Below are 6,000 nucleotides of genomic sequence, written 5' to 3' on the forward strand. Positions count from 1 at the left end.
TGCAGGCGTGATCATGTTGGCCGTCTGATTCTAAGGAAACAGCCTGAGCCAGGGGAGTGGCTGCACCAGGGACCTGACAGAACCCATATCTGAACAGAGGCCTGTCTGGTGCCAACGCCTGGTACTGCCAGAATCCCACACTGTCCTGCTGGTGTGATCTGTGTGGGAGAGCACAGGCCAGCTGGCCAATGGAGGACCATGTGTGGAGGTCTGGAGCGCAGCCATCTCCGAGCCCCGTCCCTGCCTGTCTGGACAACAGACCGGCTGTACCCGGTCTCCTCTCACCCCAGAGGGGTCTCAGGGGCCTGGGTCCAGCTGGGAAGCATAGGGTTGCTGCAGCACAGGAGCCAGCAGGCCCAGTTTCTCAACTTCCTGGCTGCTTGGACTTGCCAGACAGAGGGTCATAGTGGGCAATGGGAGTTGGCATGGAGTTGGTACTGAGGAGGGGAGCCATCTGGAGCCAAGCCTCAACTTTAACGTGTGGGTAGGAGATGGTCTGTGAGGCTGAGTTGGCTGCCAGCAGTCAGGAACCCCACCTAGCTCCCACCTTCTGTGGCTGGCCAGTGTGAACACCCAAAAAGATGCTCATGGAATCTTCTGGAGTCACCACTGTCACCTCCTTCTTCCTTCCCTGCTGTTTCCACCATCAGTTAGTGCCCCTCCCAGTCAGTCTCTGCGCCCCCCCCCCAACTTGTCCCCTGGACTTAAAAGCTTTGAAGCTATGGGCAGAGCATGTTTGAATTTTGTCTTCCCCACTTTCTTGAAACTTTAGCAAATGTTTACCCCCAAGCCTAGTTGTTATGGCTGCCGGTAGGTCTGTGTGGGGCTGGGGAGATGGTTCAGTGGTGGAGAGCACCTGCTGTTCTTCCAGAAGACAAGAGTTCAGATCCCAGCACCCACATCAGGCAGCTTACCTGTAACTCCAGCTCTGGGGCACACAGCACACTGTTCCAGCCTCATAATCATCTGTGCACATGCGGCATGCACTCACACAGACACACAGAGACACACAAGTTTTAAGTTCCGTGTAAGAACCTGCTATGAGAGCCAGGCATGGGGGCATGTGTTGTGTCAGCTCCTGGGAGATGGGAGGATCTATCTGGCAATAGAGATAAACCTGGGCACTTCAGGAGGCCCTCTGTATTAGAGCCTTTTCTCGGCTGTGACACAATATTTGAAAAATCTACTTAAGGGCCACTCCCATGGGCCTGAGGCATCAGTGGCTTCGACATGGCCACGCTCATGTCAATGATACACATCCACCAAGGCCTTCATCTATTCCCCCACACAGCAGGAGCTAGGGTATAACCTGTAAGTCTTCAATCTTCAGTCACCCACTTCCTCCATCGAGGCCCCACTTCCTGAAGTTCCATAACCTTTCAAAACAGCATTATCAGCTGGGACCAAATGCTCAAAACAGAAGCCAATGGGAATACTTCATCCAAACCATAATACCATGACTTATAAACAACAATAAAAAACAAAAAGCAAGCAGACTGTGAGCATTAGAGAAATTACTCTATCTCTCCAAGTCTTAGTGCTCTCATCTGTGAGATGGGCTGAGGGGTGAACAGCCACCTCAAGGGTTTAACAGTTAATGTGAAGAAACTCCAGTCTCTGGGTCCCCTATCCTTAAGACAGGTCCCTGTTTCTCTACCTTCAGATCCCTTTCCATGCCAGCTGCTAGAGCCAGCGCCAAAAGCTGCCGCAAACCCTGTCATTGTGGTCATGTTAGGGGACTGAGCCTCTGGACCTCTTAGGCCTAGCATCTCCTCATTTACACACCAGTGGCACTTGGCTAAACTGTTTCCCCAGCGTTGTATGTCGAGCCTCAACTCCTGACACCCCCTGAGGGCGACCACTGACAGAAACGGGCTTTTCAGTGACAAAACTGAAGTTTAAATAAAGTCCCTCATGACTTGTGTGGATTAGATGAGGGGACCAAGACACAAACATACAGCAAGAGCCAGGTGAAGACCCTGGAGGAGGATGGCTGCCACAAGCCAAGAAAAGAATGCCGAAGAACATGAGCCTGTGGTGCTAAGTTGTCAAGGCCCGATCACACCTAGACAGGCACAATTGTAAGGCGTTTACCGAGGACCTAAATTTTAAGCCGTAAGTCTTCATTGCCGACAACTTCTTTGTTATTTAAGACATAGATTTTTAAACTTAAAAAAATATTTCTTAGCATCTGAGTTGGTAAGATTTTTCATTACCCGTAAGAGTGACTTCTGGGAGGAAGGACTCATTTTGGTCCACAGTTTCAGAGTCTTTGATTAGGCAAACAAACCGGAAGCGGGTAGGGCAGGTCCTGAGACTCCACCTCACCAGTGACCCCCTTTCCTCCAACCAGGCCCTGCTTCCGGCGGTTCTAACACCTCCCGTCAATGGGTTAAACCTTCGATTTTAGGCCAGAGCCTGGTGTCTCTGGAAGCACCGTCACGTGCACCCAGACTGTGCTTTAGAAATCTAGACATCTTTTTCTTTTTTGTGGGGTTTGGGGGTGCAGTTCCAGACAGGGTTTCTCTTTGTAGCTCTGGCTGTCCCAGAACTTGCTCTGTAGACCAGGCTGGCCTACAAACTCAGGGATCCGCCTGTCTCTGCTTCCAGAGCGCTGGGACTAAAGGTGTGAGTCGCTGGCAAGACATCTCTTGATCCAGTCAAGCTGACGACTGAAATTAGCCCAAGTCATCAGATGTCTTTAATCGTTTGGGCATTATTCCAGCAGTTTCTCAGCTTGGAAGTAACCACAGTTCTGTGGTGATGCTTAACCATAAATATTTATTTATAAGTAGGTATTTTGGAAGCTTTACATTTTCCTTTTAATAATAAAAGAAAACCTTAAATTCTGCTTTTGATTAATATGGTAGATGGGACTGAATGAAATATAGGAGAACCATCCTTTAATGCCTTTAACATAACAGTGTGGTGGCGCACGCCTGTGATCCCAGCACTTGGGAGGCAGAGGCAGGTAGATCTCTGAGAGTTCGAGGCCAGCCTGGTCTACAAAGCAAGTCCAGGACAGCCAAGGCTATACAGAGAAACTTTGTCTCCTAACAACCTTCCCCTCCAAAAAAAAAAAAAAAAAAAAAAAAAAAATGTTTTTGGCTGAAATGGTCAAATATCCTTATGTTTAAAGCTCCGTGTTGGTGACAATGGCCCTAAATCATTCTCATCCGGGAGGAAAGAGCTGGGAGAACAAGGATATTCCCATATGGCACAGCAAGATGCTAGAGGCACTCCAGATGTCCCAGTTCAGCTCTGGCTTGAGGACTTGGGCTGGCACCCTAACGGTGCCTCATGGGAAGGGAGATTCAAAATGGCAAGGGGCCCCTCCAGCTAGTGCCTGTGGGCATTCTGCCATAGCCAAAGAGCACAACTATGGTCACATTCTTTTCTGTGGGAGCTCTGTAGACTTGGACTTGTTTGTGCCAGGTCCCTGAGCCGGATGCTCACCTTTTCTTAGTCAGCTCTGGGTTCTGGAATAAAGCTTGGTGACTGGGGGGTCTGAACAAGGGGTTTCCTGGGCTCCTCAGCATGGGCCTTTGCTGGCTTTCTCCTTTGCCTAGAGCCTTTGAATTCCTGGGGCAGGGCCTGTCAAAAGATCCAGTTACAACACATTTAGTTTAAAGACGAAATTTGCTCCTATTTGCAGTTCTAAAAGTCAGGCAACACTTCATTTTTTATAAACTAGACCGAATTTTTTGATGAGCTAAGCAGATGAAGTTGGCTTCATAGGCAGAAAAAGGCTGGAACAGAACCAAAAAGCGTTTTTTTTTTTTCTTTTTTTTCCCCCTTCCCTGAGTTGGTAAAGTAGTAAAGGCTGAGGCAGAGGGCCTTGTCACATGGGCTGCAACTGTCCCCTCTGGGGACCTGGCTGTTACCTCTCCTGACATAACTGAAGGTACACGGAGCATTTAGGTCATGGTGGTATGGACTTTACCACGGGCCGACTGCAGGGTCCCAGCCCACGGCGTCTTTAAATCTCATTGGTATAGCCTATGCCACATGAAAACAAAGGGGGGAACAGGGGAGGATCTAGAAGTTTCCTACAGTATGTCTCAGCCACCTGGGCTTGGGCGCTAGGTTTCCCGTGAACAGACGGAACGTGGTGAGCGATGGCGGAGAAGGGTGTGCGAGGCAAACGAAGGTGTGCCGTGGGGACTCGGCACACAGTAGGGCAGCAGGCTTCCCTCAGGGCTGCCGCTGGGAGGTCTGCCCTCGCAGTTCTCAGCCTCAGTTTCCTTTTGGAGGAACTTACACTAGCTAACATGTTGTGGGGATCAGTTGACCCTGGCTCCCATGAGAGCACACTGAGAACCTTACATTGCTAAGCAAATGCTGGATCACCATCCATGATTATTAATGTTGTTTATTATTATTATTATTATTGTATTTTAGAAAGCCTAGCGTCGTTCTGGTGGGGTAGAGAACTTGAGAAAGGACCTGGGGGCCTCGGACCTTTACTCACTGGCTGATAGAAGCCTCCGGAACTTGCCAGCAGAGGACGGGGGAGTGGGGGGTGGACGTCAGGAGACAGACATAGCGTCTTCAGCAATCCCACGTGGCCTCTGCCATGTTCACGTCTCGCTCGCCCAACCACAGCACTCAGACAGGCTTCGGCACCTGTAATAAAAACTTAGCTTTAATGTAAACTTTCCATGAATTAGAATCCCCTGAGCAGGGAGCCTCCCCGGAAGAATTACCCGGTTGCCCTAACTGATGTGGGAGGGCCCGCGCCAAGCGTGGGCGTCACCTTCCGGTAGCAGCAGGGGCTAAGTGGTGGCTGACTGGCGAGCTGCCTTTCGCTGCCTTTCGCTCGCCTGACCTCCTTCTGCCCTAGTCGGTTCACCCGGTTCCTGCTCTGTTTCTGCAGTGTTATCAGAACCAGTGGTTCCAGGCTTCCATGACTGGCTAAGAACCAACAGCTCTCCAGGAACCTTTCAGGTTGGGTCCACTGAGGTACTAGTTTCTAGGACTGAAGAACGACCGGGTTCTCAGCCTCTCGTGGGTGAGGCAATTTATTGTTACTATTTTAAGGTAAGCTGGTTTGATAATATTTTCATTAAATATATACTTACATTTGAAATATTCATTCTGTTGGTTCCGTTCCTTTGAGGACCTCACTAATCCACCATTCCCTCTCTTGACTGTTCCTCTCATTCCCCAAGTCTGAGCACTGCTGTAGTTGAAACCAGATACTTGCCCAGAACCAATGGCCTCCTGTGGATTCCTTTGGGAGAAAACTGCCAGAGCTCATGGCTGCCTCTCCCAAGTTACTAGGGTTTGGGACATTTAGTCTGTGGCCTGGAATGAACCATTCTAGGGACTGTCCTGTGGCAGGGCTGGGGCTACAAGTGACTGTGGGCTCCTGGCAGGGACTGTTAGACGCTGTACCAACCTAGTCCCAGCCACAGGGCCAGGGGCAGGGGGATTGCAGGCTCCAGTACTACAGTCATTGGTCTGGGCTTGGAGGGCACCACAAGTTTCCATGCTCTTCTGTCCCAAGACAAACTGTTCCAGGGATGCATGGTAAGGTAATAAAAACAGAGACAGTTTATTGAGAAAGCCACTCCCAAGAACGGGAGAGGGTTAATGAGCACGCAAATGTCCAGGCCCATGAGGCTCTCGACCTTAGTGCTCATAGGGAATGCATACTTCTCCCATGTTCGCAAACCACAGGCTTTTGCCAGCATGCTCTGCCTGTTGTGTGTAGCCCAGGTAGGGAAGGGTTTGCAGCCATCATGTCAACAGTGATGTCTGTCACTTTCTCCACATCCCTGTTTTCTGGCCACACTGGGAATGAGGTCTGCCATTCTTTTATGGTCAGGCATGGAAGGGACCTTTTGGGCAAGAGTACCAAAGCAGTTAGAAAGTCTTCAACCTCCCCCACACCTCACTACACCTGATAGCACCAAGAAGCCGTGAGCCTTCTAGACCCTGCAAAGAGCTGGGACGAAGGACACCGCCACAGGCAGAGGGGTGTGTGTGTGACCCCAT

Source organism: Psammomys obesus, unplaced genomic scaffold (assembly GCF_907164565.1).
Source record: "Psammomys obesus unplaced genomic scaffold, mPsaObe1.curated_primary_1811, whole genome shotgun sequence".
NCBI classification, from domain to species: Eukaryota; Metazoa; Chordata; class Mammalia; order Rodentia; family Muridae; genus Psammomys; species Psammomys obesus.